This window comes from Marmota flaviventris, chromosome 6 (assembly GCF_047511675.1).
Source record: "Marmota flaviventris isolate mMarFla1 chromosome 6, mMarFla1.hap1, whole genome shotgun sequence".
NCBI lineage: Eukaryota > Metazoa > Chordata > Mammalia > Rodentia > Sciuridae > Marmota > Marmota flaviventris.
This window is the reverse complement of record NC_092503.1, coordinates 1,319,396-1,338,610: the sequence shown is the minus strand read 5'-3', so window position 1 is coordinate 1,338,610 and position 19,215 is coordinate 1,319,396. Positions and strand designations below refer to the sequence as shown.

The 19,215-nt window shown below is 51.8% G+C and overlaps 1 protein-coding gene and 1 long non-coding RNA gene across 2 annotated transcripts in view; one reads left to right on the top strand and one right to left on the bottom strand.

Annotated features, from left to right (window-relative positions):
- The window catches only part of Smoc2 (SPARC related modular calcium binding 2), a 145,962-nt gene that overhangs the window by 18,165 nt on the left and 108,582 nt on the right, over nt 1-19,215 (top strand). The window lies entirely within an intron of this gene.
- LOC114096008 (uncharacterized) lies at nt 6,645-12,987 on the bottom strand. The gene is made up of 2 exons (XR_011707680.1): nt 12,864-12,987; nt 6,645-7,816 (listed from the first exon to the last, which is right to left on the bottom strand). It is a non-coding gene; the product is annotated as an uncharacterized lncRNA (long non-coding RNA).

Here is a 19,215-nt window from a genome sequence, read left to right as displayed (position 1 = left end):
AAGACAACAAAACAAAACAAACAAAAAACCTCTCTTGGTTGTAGAAAGTAGATTGATCTTTTTTCATTCTCAAGAGCGAACTTAGGACACTTTTCTTTTCCCCCAAATCTCTGGGCTCTGCATGAAGAGATTTTCCATGCTTGTCAAGATTTAGATGCAGTTTAAGGACACCCAGTTCTGCACCTAGGCTCTGTTAGCTGAAATAAGAAAGGTTTGTGGGAAAAAGTTACCCTATGAAGCACAGAGCACGTGAACTGCACAGGAGCAAATTTCTCTACTGCTTTGTGGTTTTGAAAAATCATATCTCCTTTTTTGCCAAGGAATTCTTTGTTCAAATGCCCTGTTTTGTGCCAGGCTGGGATACCATGGGAAGAGCCCGAGGTGCCCTGGATAAGCTGGGTGCTACCGAGTGCCTGGGCTCTGCTTCCACTCCATCCGAGGGTCTGCAGGGCTGCATTTGGCTGCTTCATGGGGTTGGCCCTGGGGGAGGGTCAGCCAGCTTGGACAGTGTCTGGGGGAGGTGATTGATTGCCAGGCCCTGTCTTCTGGAAGAGTGGTGGGTAACAAGGGAGTCAACACCACCCCTGGCTGTCCTCCAAGGTTGTTACCATCCCAAGGACAAAGCATATTTGTCATAGCATTGTGCTTGCTTTTGGTCTGGCTTACTGCATCTGTCCCCGAGTGCAGATCCTTCAGACCCCAGATCCAAGGTGGGCACCCCTGCAGGGTGTTTATGTCCAGGTCGGTCAAGGCCTGTGTGGGAAGGAAGCAGGGTGGGGATAGAGGCCAAGAAGCAGCATTGTCTGAGTGCCTGGCTCCTTGGGTGTGTCAGCTGGCCAAGGAATGGTGACGGGTGCGGTGGGCCCTGGACCACGCTGTCCTCCAGCACGCCTGCAGGACAGTGCAGCTCCGTCCAGGCAGCTATTCCCGCTCTGAGCTTTGCTCTTGGGGCAGTACTGCATCCCTGAGGTCCCCCAGCTGCCCGGCTGTGCGGGGGAGCAGCTGCCTTGGTTATCAGAAGTCACAGAGCTTCTGAAATCCCAGCTGAGGGTGAGCAGGATCACAGCCACACTGACACAATCGAAGTGAAGTGAAAACTGTGTTCTTCCCCCAGGTGGAACTTAGGGTTTGTGAAATGTATCTCAATAAAGCCATACAAAATTGCATGTTTTTGTATTAGATGATATCTTACTGAATTTTTGGTTATTTTCCCTGTTAATCAAGGATCAGTTTCCTTTTGATATTCCTAAAGTGGATTCTTCTTAAACTCAATGTAGCATCTGTTCTGTGAATGGGTTTACTGTATATGAAGTGAAACTTTAGCTAAAAAACACTGTATATCTATCCACATGCTAAGGAAGTACCAGTTGTCGTGTTTGTTTCTTTAAAAGTGCTGAATGTATTTCATGACTGAGACCCTGGATAATGGACCTCAGGAAGTGCTGGGCTCCTGCTCACTGCTCTTCTGTGGCGGTCACTGACATTCATTTCCAGGTGGACAAAGGAAAGCCCCAGACTTCTTAAGTCTCCTGGTGACTGCCCGGGCGAGTAGCAGGGGAGCAAGCGCCCTGCCAACCTTCTGTCATTCCAGAAGCACGCCGGCATTCACAGGTGTTCCCAGCCCATTGGCTTGGGGACTTCCATGCCCCCCAAGCCGAGGGACTCCTGTTCACAGTATGTGGACTCCACCAGCACCTTCTCCCCGCCTCGGCATGGAGCGCTGTTTACAGGGTCTTCTGTGATGACCTGGATAATGACCCTGCAGTGCCCTGTCTAGAGAGCCCTGCTGGGAGTTCTGCTGATTCTTCTACTTTCCTTTGTCTCCAATGGAAACCATGGCAGGAGTATGCGGTTGCCCCTGGGTGTGCGTTGCCATTTTGGGGTGCGTGGCACAGGACAGGCATGCTCCTGCTTCTCCTGGCCAGGGTAGCTGCAGCACAGCCCTGCCCCCCTGATCGGCTCTGCAAGACGGATGTTTCTTGCCCTGTTGTGCCTGAGAGAAAGGACCTTTACCCAGAGATCAGAGCTGTGCCCTAGGGTCTGCCAGTCCTCCCTGGCGCCAACGTGCTGGGTGGGAGTGATTGCGGCCACAGTGGAACCTCCTGAAGTCTTCACTCCCTTGGAAACGTCCAAACCGCCTAGCACATGGCAGACAGTTTACAGACTGCAGTGAGGGATGGCTTGCTGGGGCGACTCCGTGTGTTTCGTCACAGATAAGGGGGCACAGGTTTATGTAAACAGGAAGCCCCTGCTGGCCCAACCCCAGGGATCAATAGAATTCGGAGGGCCAGGATTGAGATACAGAGGTGATTTCCAGATCTTTCAGTTTGTAAATGGCCCTGAAATCCGTGAACTTCAGCAGTTCAAGCCATCATACAGCTTCAGGCCTATCTGAGAGCCTGATCACGTGGCTTGGTGGTCAATAAGCAAAACCCTGGTTCTGGACAAGCGTAGCTGGTCAGGGCGAGGGCATCCACGGAGACCGGCCACTTGGCACAGGCCAGCACCGCCAGCCTGCCTGCCGCGCAGCCTCCTTGGAGGTGCTTTGTGTCTTCACCAGCAGAGTGGAAATTCCCAGCCCATGCAGCGAGGCGGTGCAAGACGCGTCCTGGTCTTGGGGCTGGACGACTAAATTAGAAACAATAATTTTCTCCAAGTTTGATCCGGTCCTAGAAAATACATATCAAATTCCCTGGACTTGGCCCCGTGAGAGACATGACTCGCTGCCGTCTCCCCTGTGCACCGCGGCTGACCGCCACCAGAGCTGCCCTCGGCCGAGGAGCACAGAGTAGAGCTGCCGTCTTCCAGCTGTCTCCCGGTGGGACCTCCCTGTGCTCTCTGGATCATGTCTCATTGGTCTTGCCTATGAAGAGAGGTGGGGCTCTAGGTTCATTCTTTTGTGACAATTTTAGAAACTTGACAGAGACCAACATGCTCCTTTTACAGTGAGGGTCCCTGTGACCTTCTGCATGCTGGCGTGGGACACTGTTGGCCATCCTCAGTGAGACCTTTCAGCCCCCAGCCCCCTGCTCTTTCCTGACAAGGCATTTTTACTTTTCATGAAAAACACATTTTAGTTTATTTTTCAATATGTGTGATTTATTAATTCATCCTGTGAAAACTCCAGTGTTTAAACTGGTCTCCTTTGACATCGCCACGCTGTTCTGCTTGATAACCTTTTTTTTTTTTTTTTTAAGAGCTCCTGTTCCTGGATTCCGTAAGGAGTTTTCTGACGTTTTGTTTCTCAGTGGGGCACTGGATGTGCGAGGCTGCAGATGTCCATCACTGGAGTCAGGGTGCGTCCAGACCCTGCCCTGCTGTGTCAGGCACTTCCTGATGATTGTGCCAAGATGGGAAGGAGGGAGGATCAATGTGAGATGCTGAGAGTTGACAATAAATAGATTCCAGTGTATCTTCTGATTTTTTTGATAGCGTGATTCCCGTATATACAAGTTATTTATTAAAGGTTTTAAAATGGAAGTAAAAGGACACGTAGCATTTCCTGTCTTAACATGTTTTCCGTCCTGATCGTCTCAGGTGTCTTCGTGCTGTTGTGCCACCAATACCCAGGACATATTTACCATGCAAAAGTGAACCTGTGCCCACAGGCAAGAGCTCCGTCTCTCCACGGTGGCCCTGGAGACACCACCCTGCCTTCCCTCTCTCTGGTCGGCCTCTCTGGCCCCTGCAGGTGGAAGGGGCAGCGGGTGTGCTTTGTGACTACTCTCGACGCAGCTCCGGGTCCTCGAGGCTCCTCCGTGTTGCTGCAGGGCTCAGAATTCCCCTCTTTAAACGGCCCGTCCTCAGCAGGGGTGGGTCCTCACTCCTCTAGCTGAAGCTCCCTGTGCTCCAGGAGCCCCGCCACAGATCACAGGAGCCACCTCAGACAGAACTGGCATCTCCCCGGAACCCCTCCCACAGAAGTGTCAGAGCCCTGGTTTCTCAGGAAGGCTGTCAGTGTTGGGAGACGCACACAGGCTGTCCCTGATGTGTCACCTAACAGGGCAGGGGACTAGCAGGACGTGTCACCAGCTGACGAGGGCACAGCACAGGCGAAGGCAGAACTGCGACTGAAAGCATCCAGCAGCCAGCGAGGCTCCTCCAGGCCAGGTGTGTGCGCCCAGGTGTGCGCCCAGGTGTGCGCGACGTGGGGAGGGCAGACCTCGCCTGCAGCAGGAGCGGTGTCTGTGCCGCAGGTCGTGGGGATCGCACTGGACACATGCTTGTTACCAGCTGCTCTCAGGAGGCTCACCACCTTGCCTGGCTCGGGCTCCTGGGACTTGGCATTGCAGCCTGACCTTGTGCACCTGTGGATGAGGGTCTGTGAGACACCGAGCACTTTCTTCCCTCTGTCCTTCATGGCACCAGCTGATGGATCTACTGATGCCTCTCCCAGCCGCAGGGAGCTTGCTGAAGGTGGGAAGGCATGCTGGCTCAGACCCAGGCTGGCGAGGGCCCACTCGGCCCCGCAGGTCCTGCAGGGGCACAGGCACCCGTAGTGGGAGCTGTTCCCGCACCTTTGCCCGTGTGTGGCTACCTCCTTGCAGTGCCACCCTCCTGGGTTTGTCCCAGAGCTGGCTGACCCTTCCAGCCCCCTATCCAGGCCCATCCTGCAGCTGAGCTTTCTGTGTGGGTGTGGCTAGGGCTTGGTGAGCCCCACTGCCCTGTCCCTGGGAACCCGCCCTCCCAGCGAAGCCCCGGTCAGTGAGCTTGCTGTTACTGCGGGAGCGCACCTGGATAACAGCTTCCAGGAAGGAAGGGCTTATTTCGGCCCCCAGTTTCAGAGATCTCAAGTCTGTGGTCACTTGGCCTCATTGCCGCTGGGTCTGCGGCCAGGCAGCACATCACATGGAAATGTGGCAGAAGAAGCCCTCACCTCAGCCCAGGGGCGTCCAGAGACCCTGAGGCCTCGAGGCTGAGAAGCAAAGAGAAAGGAAGAGGAGGTGCTGGGACCCACTGCCCCCTTTCAAGGGCATGTCTCCATGACCTCATTTCCCCCCTAGGCTGGCCTCCCGAGGGCTGGACCACCTCTCTGTAGTGTGGCTGGCTGGGCACCAAGACTTCCACACAGGGGCTTTGGAGGATATTCCCAAACCATAGCAGCCACGGCATCTGTGTCTGTATCATCTGCCCTCTCCTGACTTGTAAGTCTGTCTGTCCAGAAGCTGAGCCTTGCCCACAGGCAGCCCAGTCCCCACAGTGCTTTCCCTTCACGAGTGTGGACAGAGACCCAAGAGTCCAGCTGCTTCTCACCCCTGAGGCCCTGGGAAGAGCCTCCTGGCTCAGGCATTTGGAAGTAGGTGCGGAGTCCCGCGTTGCTCAGCCTCCCGCATCCCCGAGCAGAGCAGCCCCAGTGGGGTCCAGGATGTGAGCCAAGGGCCAGCTGCAGAGAGACCCCCAAGGCTCCGGGGAGGAAGGAGACACAGCCGCCCCCCAGGGAAGGCAGGGCCGGTCTTGAAGGTGCAGGGGGATGGAGCATGTGGCCAGGAGGGCGAGGTGTAAGCAGGGAGGAGGGGCCGGCACAGACCTGCTGCCCAGGACATGGGCTGTGGAGTCTGCAGGGAAGCGGGACACAGCCAGAGTGGGAAGATGCTGTATGGAGGTGCGAGCAGGGGAGGGAAGGTGGGTTGCAGAGCCAGGGGGAGCAGGCGCCCCCTGGATGTGGAGGGGAGGAAACCACATGTGCCACCTGCAGCTGCTCAGTGGGCCACTGTGTCCTTAGCAGAGGTAGGGCTGACAGGGAGGGGAGGTGTGGCGGGTGTGGGGTTGGGTTGGGTGGCTTTGGAGGTTGGGTCTGGTCCCGTGAAACTCTGAGCTCTGCCCTGGGGCGGGTGCTGTTGCTGTGTCCCACAGAGGTGAGGCTGGAGAGTGCACGAGGGGCCTCAGCTGCAGAGGGTCGTTGGTCCTTGTGTGTCCGAGTGAAGCCTGGTTTGACTTCTTATCCCTCCTCAGCTGTGCAGGAGGCAGCTGGAAATGCAGGAGGAGCTTGGCTCAGGGTTGGACCTGGGAGGCAGCAGGTGTGGTGTAATGGTCCCGGGGGCTCCTTAGTGTGGCCACTCACTAACAGGTTGAGAAAGTGACATCCACTCTCACGGCAAGGCCGAGGGCCTGTGGCCTCTGTTTCTCACTGGACATGTGGTCTGCCCACTCTCCTACCTTTTTTGTGTAACTAATGCTTTTTCTTCTTTACTATTGATGCGTATCTACCGATGAGACGGACTATTGACTTTCGGTAGATTTTAAGTATTTCATAAGTTAAACACTTAATAATGAAATCTGGTGAAAACAAATTATTATTTTTTAAAAGTAGTTGAGGATCATTGTAGAAATTTGGGAACTGTCTGAGCACAGAGAAGAAAGCACCACCTCCTTAGTACTTTGCCCCGGAGACTAAATGCCCTTGGGTACTGCTGTGCTGAGCGTCTCGAGGTCTTTTACCCAAGTGGGGTGCGCTGTGTGTCATATGTGTGTCTATGTGTAGTGGGTAAAGAACTGGGATCAGATTCTACATTTGCATTTTAAAACGTTGTTTGAAAACACATAACAAATATCTTCTATGATTTTACATGATATTAAATGAATTCATTTAATATGATGTATTAAATGAATATTTAATATTCATTAAATGATGTATGGAATTGCAGTTATTCAGTTAGACAAACCTTTATTATTGGAGATTCAGCTTCTTTCTGGTTTATTTTGCTGTTGAAAATAACATTGCCGTGAGCCACTGTGTCCACGATGGTGTGTGTTTCTGAAGGTTTCTTCAGCGTGCTCTGGGTGTGGGATTGCTGAGTGGAGGTCACTATGTCCAGGTCAAGCTGGGCTTTCTGCAGCCGTGAGCACTTCAGGACTGCTTGGGGCGGTCACTGCTCCAAGGTCAGAGGCAGCAAGTTTATTTTCCTTGGTTTTTGATCTGAGAATCTGCACTCAGCATGGACTTTTGTATGCAGTAATGCCAGTGACTCCAAACCTTTAACCAAACTTGGGCTGAGTCAGAGCGTTTGGGGTCCCAGCTGCGGTTGGCCAGCTCCTCAGGCTGCAGCAGGCGCAGCCTCATTCTCCTGTGGGCCGCACTTTTCTGATCTCAGTGTCAAGTGGGAACAGATGGGCTCAGACCCTGGAGAGCAGCCCTTCCTGTGGACGCAGCGGCCCACGCTCAAGGACAAGTGAGAGCTCAGATGGACTTCCAAGCCACAGCGCATGTGTGGGTCGTGTGTTGAGATCACTGACCACAGCCGGGGCCTCCCCAGCCGGCCTCGCCTGTGGCCTGCGATTCCAGACCGCGGTTCTTTGCCTTTCCCGGCCCCACGGCCTGTGAGGGGTGCTCAGAGCTACTGGGCCAGCTTCCAGTCACTTCTTCCCTGGAGAGCACCATCAGTGGGCATCGCCTGAGCTTCTGTGGCACCGAGAGGATCGACAGGCACAGTGGAGGGTAGGGCGTTTAGCTGAGCCCCCTCCCTTTTGTCTGCGGACATCTCAAGTCCTAAGAGGAAAAGCAAGGTGGAGAGAGAAGGAAGAATGGCAGCCAGCGCAGCGGCCCCCACACGTGATCCCAGCAGCTTGGGGGGCCCCGGCAGGAGAATCGCAGGTTCAAAGTCAACCTCGGCAACTTAGCAAGGCTGTAAGCAACCTAGCAAGACTGTGTCCCAAAATAAAAAGAAAATAAAAGGTCTGTCGATGTGGCTCAGTAGTTCAGCACCATTGTGTTCAGTCCTTGGTACCAAAAAGACAAAAAGACAAGGAGAATGACGGAGAATGCGAAGAACACCGTGGCCTGGGCCAGGGTGTGGGCTGTGGCTGCTGTGGCTGTGGCCTGGGGTGGCAAGCAGAGGGTGGTGAGAAGGCATTTGGTTGAGGTGTTCTAAGCAGCCTACCCCACAGTACACGTCTCTGAGGTGCTTTTCGATTCCCCAGCATTGCATAACCTGTGAAGTGCTTTCGTATTCTGCAGCCTACCCCCTTCTTCTGCCCTTGAAGACATGTTAGTGTCCCAGCTTCTCTACCCAGAGGCTTCCCGCTCTCTTGCTCCCCCTACCCAGGGTTGGTGGAGCACATGGGACCCTCGCCAGTCTCCGTTGAAGGTCTGGCAGAGGCACTGGGCCCAGACGTCACCCACACCATGAGTCAGCAGCTAGAGGGTCTGACCTCCACACCCCTCTGTCCAGCTGAAAGCCCTGTGTCTGATGTGGTGTCACAAGAGCCCAGGCCAGAGGAGCCTGCGTCTCCCGACATGGCCAGGAAGATGGTGGCTGTGGGAATTTGGACAAGCACAGGATACCTGTAGTTGGGTGGCCAGCAATGGTGTGGGTAAGAAGGAAGGATTTACATCTGTGAGAGGAGGTCAGCATGGGCTAGATAGTGTCCTGCCAGAAAGGGCCATCTGCCCATGCCCAGAGCTGCAGCAGGTACGGTCACCTAGCAAGAGCCTGGTCTGTGGGACAGAGCATTCAGCTTGGTGGCTTCTAAGCGCTGTCTATGGGAGAAGGAGCCAGGGCTGGACAGTGCTAGCAGCATGGAGGGACATACATGTCTGGTTTATAGAGAATGATCCTGCTGTTGATTAGCGATTTCATATGCAATATTTGACTCACATTGGGAGTCTTGGCAAGATTATCTATAGGTGATCTTTGATAAATCTATTATTATATATTTATGAACCACATTTATGAGGCAATTCTGTTCCATCCTGTAAGAAGAGTCATGATATTAAAAGTGCTAGCCATCTGGAGAAGGGGGTAGAGGAGGAAGCACTCCACATCTCTCGCCCCACCCAGATGAGGGACGTGCTGGAAGAATCTCTCTGCTTTAGCTGTTCCCAAACTCTGCATTCTACGGAGGATTTGCAGCTTCAGAGGAGGTTCGATGATGCCCTGAAGTTACTCTAGGTCAGTTCAGCTCTTAGGACCTGCTGCACTGGCCTCTACCTAGCCCCTTGGAGTGCGTGTGTACAGATTCTGGGGCACTGGGCACATGGCTGGCAGGACCCAGGGTAGACAGGAAGGATCCTGACCTCCAAATATCTGTGCTAGTTACTGGTTGTTGCTTTTGATCAGAGAGTGTGGACAAAGCGGGGTGGCCATAGTTGTCATACTCACCCCCCCCCCCCAACATCACACCCCAATTTTGGTAAGAGCTTCTGTCTTGCTGAAGGGACTTCCAGGGCACTTAAAGGCTAGAACATTCTCTGGACACTTCATTTTTCTCTGTTTCACCTTTTGGGGGCCAGGCACCTTTTGGGGTACATTCAAAGATAACTGAAAATACGAGGGATTTAGAAAGTGTCACACATGCTTAGGGAAGGTACAGGCTCAGAGTAGACTTGAGAAGACCCTAGGATTGCACGTCAGGCACATCCTTGGCACCAGGCCAGCCAATGACAATAAAAATAATCAAACAGAAACAGAAGGAAAAAAGCCACAGGGGGAAGGGAAGAATTATTTCCAGAGTTATCACAAAAATACCTTCAAATGTCCAGTATCAAATAACAATGGTCACAAGACACACAAAGAAACAGGGAGGTAGGGCCCATTCAAAGGAAGAAAATAACCCTCAGAAAACTCCCTGATGGCAGTCCCACATGAAGACTTTAAAACACTACATCATCAAGAAAATGATGTAGGAGTAAAATGGAAATATCAATAAAGAGATGGAAATCTGGAAGGAAACCAAAGAGAAATTCTGGAGTTGGAAATTAAAATAACAGAAATAAAAAAAAATTCACTAGAGGGAGTGAAAGGCAGATTTGAGCAGGTGGAAGAATCGGCCACCCTGATGATAGAACATGGAATTATCAAGTCAGAGTGATAGTGAAAGTTTTGGAGGAGTGGGAGTGGGGTCCAGGGGACCTGTGGGGCACTGTCAAGCAGACAGCATGGGCATGTGGCCTCTCAGGAGAGGCACAGTGGAATATCTGAAGAAGCAACTCTGAAGTCTTCTCAATTTGATAAAAGACATGAACATCAGCCTCCAAGAAGCTCAGTGCACTGCAAGTGGGGGGGCACCTCAACCTGGCAGCCGAGGCTGTGGAGGAAGAGCCAGGGGAGAAGAGCATCAGGAGAGAAAGGGCTGGAGCAGCCCCCAGGGAGGGCATCAGAACAGCTCTCTCGGGAGACCAGGAAGCAGTGGGCACAAACATTCAAAGGCCAAAAGGAAGAAGTAGCCACCAACCAGGACACCAGTGTCCAGAGAGTGGTTCTTCAAAACCAAGGAAGTTAGACGTTCTCAACAAATGAGGGCTGAGGGAGCTGATCACGGGCAGACCTGCCACGAAAGAGGGAGCTGCAGGGCAAGTCAAGGACACCAGCCAGTGCTCGGAGTGGTGTGGAAACACGCTTTCCCTGAAGGCAGACACACAGCAACTCCGACCTGGTGTGGCTGGAACTCGGTTTGTAACTCCACTCTTTGTTCTCTACATGATTTAATAAAAAGATGGCAAGAGACTGCCATGAAGAATTCATTGGGCAGCTCAGATAAAAGAAATCAATTCCTACAATCACAAACCCTCTCAAGACTAAATCATAGAGAAATAGAAATCGGTGTAGACTTAAAGCCAATAGAGATTGAATCCATGATCAAAATCTCCCAACAAAGAAAACCCCTGACCTAAAGGCTCCACATGCGAACTCCACCAAACACATAAAGAGCTTACATAAATCCTTCTTGAACTTTTCCAAAAACTTTAAGGGGGAATATTTCCATTACCCTGATACCACAATTAGAGGACTGTACACCAACACTCTTTATAAACATTGATGCCAAAATTCCAGAAAACAAAATTGAGTAGCATGTTAAAAGGATTATATGCCATGATCAAGTGAGATTCATCCCTGGAATGCAAGAATGGTTCGATGTGTGCAAATTCACTAGTGTGGCAAACCACGTCCACAGGAGGGACTGCAGAAACTATGCACCCATTGCAATGTATGCAGAACAAGCATGTGGCCAAACATGGCACACTGAGAAGCGAGGGACAGGAGGAGACTGCCCTCAGGACCTTGTAGGACAGGCCACCTGTGAACACTCCCTGTAGACCCTTGTCCTCTGTGGTGAGACCGAGAGCTTTCCTCTACCATCAGAGCCAGGCAGGGAGACCTGATTCTGTGACTCCTGTTTGCCATAGTGCTGGAAGGTCCAGCCAGGACAATCAGGTGAGAAGAAGGAACAACATCCAAACTGGAAAGGAAGAGCCAAAATCACCTCAGTTGTCAGATGGCATGTTTTTATATATATATAAAAAATCCCCCAAATTCCACGGAAGCTGTTAGAACTAATAAATTAACTCAGCAGAGTTGCAAGATGCATATTAAAAAATTCAAAAATCAAGTTCATTTTTTTTTTTGGCTTAAGCAATAGACATTTATTTTCTCAAGTTCTGGAAGCTACAAGTCCATGGTGAAAATGTGAACAAATTGAGTTTCTGGTGACTAGAGGAGATGAACTTCTGGATGTGTCCTCCCATGGCCTTTCCTGCACGCTCAGAGAGTGGGGCAGGGTCTATGGTTTCTTCCTCTTTCTAAAGGCACCACTTATAGCAGATGGGGCCTCTCTCTCAGATTTCATTTAACCTTAATGACCTCCCTAAAGGCCTTATTGCCCATTTGGCTTCAACTTCGGACTCGGAAGGGAAGACAACAGTCAGTAACAGGGAGTAAAGGAAACAGAGACAAAATGAACTGGGCTGGTGGGGCATGGTGGTGCTAATCCCAATGACTTAGGAGGCTGAGGCAGGAGAGTCTCTATTCAAAGCTAACCTCAGCAATTTAATGAGGCCCTAAGTCACTTAGCAAAACCCTGTCTCAAAATAAAGGGCTGAGGATGTGGTTCAGTAATTAAGCATCCTGGGTTCAATCCCTGGTGCAAAAAAAAAAAAGAACTGACTGGGAGACAGATGGTAGTGACTTGGACTTGGATGCACCCAGCGCCTGACTTGCCTCTTTATTACTTTGAGATTTGTTCTTCTTAAATCAAAACCAATAATTTGATGAAAGTGAGCTTAACAAAAATTCTCTATTTTGACTAAGCTACAAAATGAGATGGAAATAACTGCACAGAACTTGTCTGAGCACTAAGTTTATATTTAAAAAAGAAGAAGAAAGAAAGAAAAAAGAAAGATTTCAAGCTAGACGCCAACTTGGACAACTCAGCAAGACCCTGTCTCAAAACTTTTAGAAGGTCCAGGAGTGTAGCCTAATCCTAGTTCCTGGGGCCCTCCAGGGGTGTGGTAGGGGGGAGGATGCAAATTTTTCAAAAGGAAGTAGAACTGAGAGAGGCTTTAGAAAGCACTGCTCTCGGGACACTTCCTTTGAGCTCGTGATGCAACCAGCACATCCCAGGACTTGCCTGTGTGAGCCGGTAAATGCCACCTTTAGATTCGGCACTGACTTTAAGACCTGATGAAAGACTCAGACCTCTACCAAACGGGGACACTCAGAACGAGGCCCGGAGAAGACACGCTGGAGTAGACACGCGCGTCCGCCTGCGCACACCCAGCGCCCTCCAGCACAGAAGGTGGGTGCAATACCGTTTGCACGGGCGGACCCTTCCCGAAAAGATCCCTGGACACCAAAGGCACGCGGGAAAGACCTGACTCCCCTGTCATCGGGCTCGGTGCAGACGGCATCCCGCGGACCCTGCGGAGAGCCCCCCAGCGCGGACCCCCAGGCAGGCGGAAATTCTCGGGGGAGGGCCTCCCTTGGCCGCCTCAAGTTCATTTTTATATACAAACAGTGAACAACACGTAAAAGGAAATTAGAAGAACAATTCCATTCAGAATATTATCAATACTAAGAATCATAGCAGTAAACTCCAGGAAGGAGGTGAAAGATGTATAATGACCATGACCAAAAATGACCAAAACTCACCAGAAGAAGCTGAATAATGTGCTCATAAATGGAAACTCGTCCCATCCACACGGACTGGAAGAATTAGTGCCGTGCAGATGTCGGAGCTGCAGTCTCCAGAAATTCTAACCACTCTTTTTTTGCTCAAGTAGCAAAAGCAAATCCCGGAGTTCACCCCATCACAAGGGCCTGAGTGGATGAAGCAACCTTGAAAGAGAAGAGTGAGCTGAGGGAAATGGCACTTCCTGATTTCATGACTCTCCACAAGCTGCAGCGGTCACTCCGGGTCAGTGCTGCTGTGAAGACGGGCACAGCGACGGGGGGCAGCAGCATGGGGTCCCGGATAGAAACCCTCAGCATGCGGCCAGGTGGCTCTGACGGGTTCCAGACCCTCCAAGCGGGAGAGGGCAGTGTTTTTGAGAAGCAGGGCTGAGAACACTGGACCTGCACAGGCCGAAGGGAATGTCGCCTGACTCCACGAGGCTGCCCGCAGTTGGCAGACCTGTGGGGACAGGGGGCAGATCAGTCACCTGGGCAGCTGAGGGGCTGGCGAGCCGTAAAACATTCCCTATCCAGGGTGGTACTCGTGTTGTGCAGCTGAGAATAGACTACTCACCAGGGAGCTGTACCTTTCAAATGGGTGAATGTATGGTGTGTGAACTGCATCTCAATAAAGCAGTTGCTTTTGAAATTGCTGGTAGTTTGAATTAATAATAAATTTCCAAAGTCTACTTTATAGGGCCCTATGGCTTTTCATCAGTCCACGCATGTTCTGTGTAACAAATTCATTTGATCAAGTATTATTACAATTCAGAGCCCTGAACAGCCCTGGATGACACAGAGCAATAGTGACAAGAGTGGGGGGGGGGGGCTGCTCTTGGCTCCGCCTGGCTCCCGGCCCTCTCTCCTGCAGGTGCCCTGTAGGTTCCCAGCAGTTGGCCTCTCCTTCCTGTGGGTACTGTCAGTCGAGGCCCCTGGTCCACACAGTGCCTGGCAGATGGAGGAGGCTCATTTAATGTAAACCAAAAGCACATGAGGGACTCAGTACAGCGTCTTCCCTGAGGTCACTGGGAAGCCATCTAAGAGCACAGCAGAAGGAAAATGCTGGGGGCTTTGTTCTCTAAGCAGGCCTGTGTCCACCGCTTTCCTCTGTCGACCTTCGGTCAGCCTTGCTTCGTGGAAGCTTTGGGTCCAGCACTTACAAAGACCCTCACGTTTCCTTGTGCAATTGAGCAACAGAGGGAAAACCGAAAGACAAACTAGAAAGAACTAGCATGTCTCTTCCACGTCTTCACACAAAGGCCTTCACAGGAAGGCTGATGGCTGGCTCCTGCAGGGGAGCTGTCCTTTGTCTCTGGACTCTGGAGCTGGCCCCAGGGCTCCCCACAGCCAGGGCGGGTTGCGAGCACTTCCAAACCCACCATGATTCACCAGCCGGGCGTTTCGGAGGCCGATCTGCAGAAACCTGGCTGCCTCCTGTTGAGTTTGCTCACATTCTGTTGTGCTTCTACAGCGTTTGGCAAAGGAAATACTGCTGATTCCAACTCTCTGGGGGCGAAGGCCAAGCCTCCTAACTCTTCATTACAAGTGAGAGCCAGCTGCGACCTCGTCCCGCCCCGCCTTTCCTGGAAGAGGACCTTCACAGGGCGGGTCCCCGTCCTGCAAGCAGCTCCCTAGAAGGGCATGTGCCACCGTCGCTGTGAGGCGTCTGGCCAGGGAACGGCGGGCACGCAGGAGCGCCTGGTGGTGGCTGTCCTCTGGGCTAAGCCCTGACCGATGCCTGGTGGCTTGGCAGGGCTCAGCGGGGCAGGCTGGAAGGTGAGCTCCTCCCCACAAGGTCAGGCGCTCTGGACCCCTGAGCACCCATGTGGGTCTCACCCTCCCTCTCCTGCAGGCACCTGGGGTCTGGACTTTTTGTGGAGGGGGCTTTGGGGATGCAGTAGAGTAAGTCCAGGTAGGGAAACGTGACTTTGCTGTACCCTAACAGCTTTATGTCCCTGGGCCCCCAGACCCTTATTCTGCTTCATCTCAGTTACCCATGGATCAGTGGTGGTGGTGGTTTATTTTACTTTTCACTATACAGAGCTGAGGCCATTTTTCCTGATCCAACTCTTCCTACCTCACGGAGACTTCATGATATCCCTGAAATTTGAGTCCCACGCTCAGCCAGGTCACCTCTGAGCAGAATCACGGATGACATGAAGCTGGTGCTCTTGCTGGGTTCCAGCCCCAACAGTGCAAGCTGCTGTGGGTCTATAAGCTGGCTTCAGGCGGGTCTCCTCCTGCAGGGTGCTGGCAGGGCTACACTGACGTCCTGTCTCCTCCGGCTTCAGCTGCCTCTGGGCAGTCCTTGCCGGTTTTTGGCTGTGGACATCTCTTCCAAGGCTCCATGTCTTTTGCTGTGTCCTCCTGCCATCTCTCTGTGCCCCTCTGCATCTGTTTTCTTTTCTCATGGGACACCAGGTGCCTGGCTTTGCTTGGCTGCTAACAAGTTCCCTAGGGCAACTTGGAAGTAAGGTAGTCCTCCCTTTCAAAAGGGGGTTGAGTCTGGGTTTGGAAACTTGGTGGATTCTTAGGAAGCCCTCGATGCAGGCACCCAGCTTCATCAGTAAGAAGTCCGCCTCGAGCCGGAGGAAAAGCTGCCTGTTAGGAGTGTTCCCTAAAACTCCTGTTACTGCAGGAATGTTCAGAGGTGAAGTGATCCCACCGCGAGAGCTGTGACCTAATCAGTCCACCCTGTGTGAATGGACTTACTGGTGAAGCTGTAGAGTGGGGTGCGGCTGGAGGAGGTGGTCACTGGGGGTGCTCGCGAGGGTTCTATTTGTCCCTGGTGAGCAGAGCTCCGTGCTTCCTGGCTGCCCTGAGCCGAGCAGCTTTCCCTTGCCACACCCTTCCAGGTGACGTTCTGCCCACTCGGGCCCTGAGCAATGGAACCCACCAACCACAGATTGAACTCTGAAACCATGACCCCAAAATAAACTCCCCCACCTAAGTCGGTCCTGGTCACAGCAACAGAAAGTTGATTGATACCAACAGATGGGATCAGCCCTGGCCAGGACTGCTGAGGGTCAGTAAGGCCAATTTGTGCTGTGGGCTTGTGGTGGCTCAGCCCAGGGAGCCTGGCGTCCCTCGGATGTCCCCTCGTCGACAGCATTTACCAGGACCCCAGGCTGGCTGCAGCAAGCCCTGTGTTGTCTGGGCTGTATGTGGGATCTCATTCCCCACCAGCTCTGCGGGGCTTCATTAGAGGACAGAGCCCTCTGCCTGGGTTCGGCAGGCTCCCCTGCCTCCTAGAGGGGGCAGTGCAGTGGACAGTGTCTTCCCTCTTCAAGGAGGACCCTTGTGGACTCGGGGGAGCTCATCCCTGACAGCAAGGAGCATTGCCAGCTCATCCTGTCTGTCTTGCGGTGGCCAGCCCAGTTAACTGCAGTCCTTCCGTCAGGCCTTCCCTGTCATCTTTCCAAGGAATGCAGAACTTCTGATCGAGGTCCAGGTGAAGCTGAACAAATCTGTAGTATGAAGAGGCGAAAACAGGCGGAACACAAAGCAACTTCAGTTCTGTTAAAATCACAAGTTAATTTGTGCATGTCCAATAATGGAGGCAAAATAATGTGAAGATGTTCGCTTCCAAAGCATTTGACTCGAGGCACGACAACGAAGAGCAGGACTCGGGAGGTGCTTCCAGGACCCAGGACAGTCTGCCGCAGGCCTGATTCCTGGAAGGCAGCGTCTTGCTTGATTTTTGAGTTTCATGATGACACCACCTCATGTGCATTTTAAAAATGAATTTTGAGGGTCAATTCAGACCTAAGCCATCATGGGTGGCTTCCACCACAGTCAGCTGGAGCATTGAGCACATACCTAAAGATCCCAATTACTGCTACACCCTGTGTGTGCGGCACAGTTACTCCTGGGACATGCAATCCTTGCCTTCAGAGGTTCTGACCAGATTGGCTGTTGAAATAGCCCCTAATTTTCTTAAGGCTTGTAGAGGAAAATCGTGACGTTTGGATACTCCTGATGCGAGGTGCTCGTGTGTTTGCTGGTGTGGTGCAGTGCCACAGTCTGGCTGGGCACAAATGCCGCAGTCTGGCTGGGCACACAATCACGAGCCACCACACAGCTTGTAGATTCAAACAGCAACTCTTTATTCCCGAACTCACACCAGCCGTCTACAATCACGTTCTGGGGAAATCCACGTTCTCTGCCCAAATCCACGTTCTCTGCCCAAATCCACCTCCACTGGGCTTCTATCTCCCAAAGAATACTGTCTGAATCCCGTGAGAACTCAAGGGGAACTCAGGCAGCAGGATACGCCCTATTCCCAGCAGGAATAATCTTAAACCTTAAACCTGGAACCTAAACTGGGAACGCCCTAATCCGCCTTGGTCCTTGAGCAAGGTCACCTACATTCAATGTCACTGCAACATGGGGTACGCTGGCAAGGAAATTGTCATATCTACTTGGCTAATGGCTCCCAGCAGTGCAGAACGTAAAACAGCTATTAATAACAGTTAGGTGGATTACTGAGATTCAAAAACTAAATTCACAAGAACGTGTATGGTGAAGCACTGTTTGCTTTCCTTAAAGAGCTTTAGCACACTGCAGTGGAACAGCAGGCATGTGTCGCTTTCCCATGGCTCAAAGAGTGATGCTGTTCTCAAGGTGCGCCCTGAGCATGGGTGTGAGATGCCTCCTTCCCTTCTCGGGTCAACACAGTCTTCCTTGTAGAAAGGAAGTGAGATGGGAAAAAGTATCCTGTGAATGGCAACGAGATACTTGGTGAAAATTTAAACCAAAGCATGAACTTAGTTAGGATAGCAGTACATGGGAGGTGGAGAAACACCCTCAGCTTCTCAGACACAGATGCAGAAAAGCCATTGGGTTTATTTAACTGTGATTTTATTTTTTTGTTTTCAAAGAAGCACTTTATTTTGGCTGTGTTATAAACATCAAGATTAAATGGAAAGCTTGAGTATAGAGCTGACAGACCCAGGGAGTGGGCTCTGCGGTCTGATGTTGCAAGTCTTCTCTGGAGTGATCCTGGATTTTGGAAACTAAGCTGACATGCCACTTGTTGTCTGGCTAGTTTTGATGTTCACAAGCACATCTGGCGGGTAACCTCTGACATTGTGACAGAGAGACCCACCTGCACACAGATGGAGATGGGGATCAGTTTGAGTGGAGTTTTCATGGATTCTTTTCAAGTGCAAAACAAAGTCTTCTGGGGTATGTGACTAGTTTTTAATGTAGTTTTTAAGATTAAAAGTGATACATTTTCATAAGATTTTCTATGATTCAGTTGATCATGTGTTCCAGTTTTTTAAGTTTATCTCTAGCTAATAAGCATCAATTTGCAATTAAGATGTTTGGGTTTTGTTCTTTCATCAGAGGGGAAATTCTGGCTTCAGCTCCGCCTGGGGAAGGAGACTGCGGGTAAAGCTCGGGCATCTCCTGGGAGCGCCCCACTGCCAAGTGGGGACATCATGCTGGCGCAGCCCTGCTCCCAGTGTGTGCTGCATGAGCCCATGGCTTCAAGGTCTCACACAGGCCGGCCCCCAGCCTGTGCTCTGGAGAGTGCCCTGGGGTCCACGCGCCTCCCCAGCAATGCACTCACAGATCAGCTGTGGGACGCAGGGTCCTTATTATTCTTGTTTTCAGTATTAAAGTCATTTTAGTATAAAAACACAAGTCACAGAAAGAAGCACTCTCAAAAACACTGGGTTTTGGAACATTTTAAGTTATCAAATGCCCTTGTTAACCATCTTAGGGTGACCTGCACATTCTCCCTCAGCTCTTCTTTGATGAGCCTCATTTTTCCCGTGGGAAGGACACTGTTGGTCAGCTCAGCCTCACTGGTCAGCCTCTGGAGAAGATGAATTTACTTAAACAGAAAAATGTGCCCCATCCCCATTTTTTTTTACTTGTGGATGGAAAATCATAGGTCATATTGGAAGGGGAATTTTCCCAGGGGAGCACACCGTGGGTCCTGCCAATCAACATGGAGAAGCCAATTGTTTTTACAATGGGGGCCCCCTGGCCCCTTCCAGGAGCACAGCCACCTGGACACGCCCTCCAGAGGAGGCACAGGTGCCCGCATCCTTACCCTCCTGTGTGCCGGGCTCGCGCTGATCCAGGGGACTTCCACCTACCTGCGGGTTGGCTTCAGTGACCTGAAGGAATAGCAGGAACAGCACACAGACCCCAAGGGTGACCCTCCCCCAGGTCAGTGGCCCTGCACTTAGGATAGGAGGGCCAGGTGCTCACAGCCTGCAGGTCAGTCTGACCATCTGCACCGAGCAAGTCCCTTCTCAGTGTGTGGGAATCAGGGACCGTCCAGCGCCAGAAGTGGGATGGCAGAGTGGGACAGGAG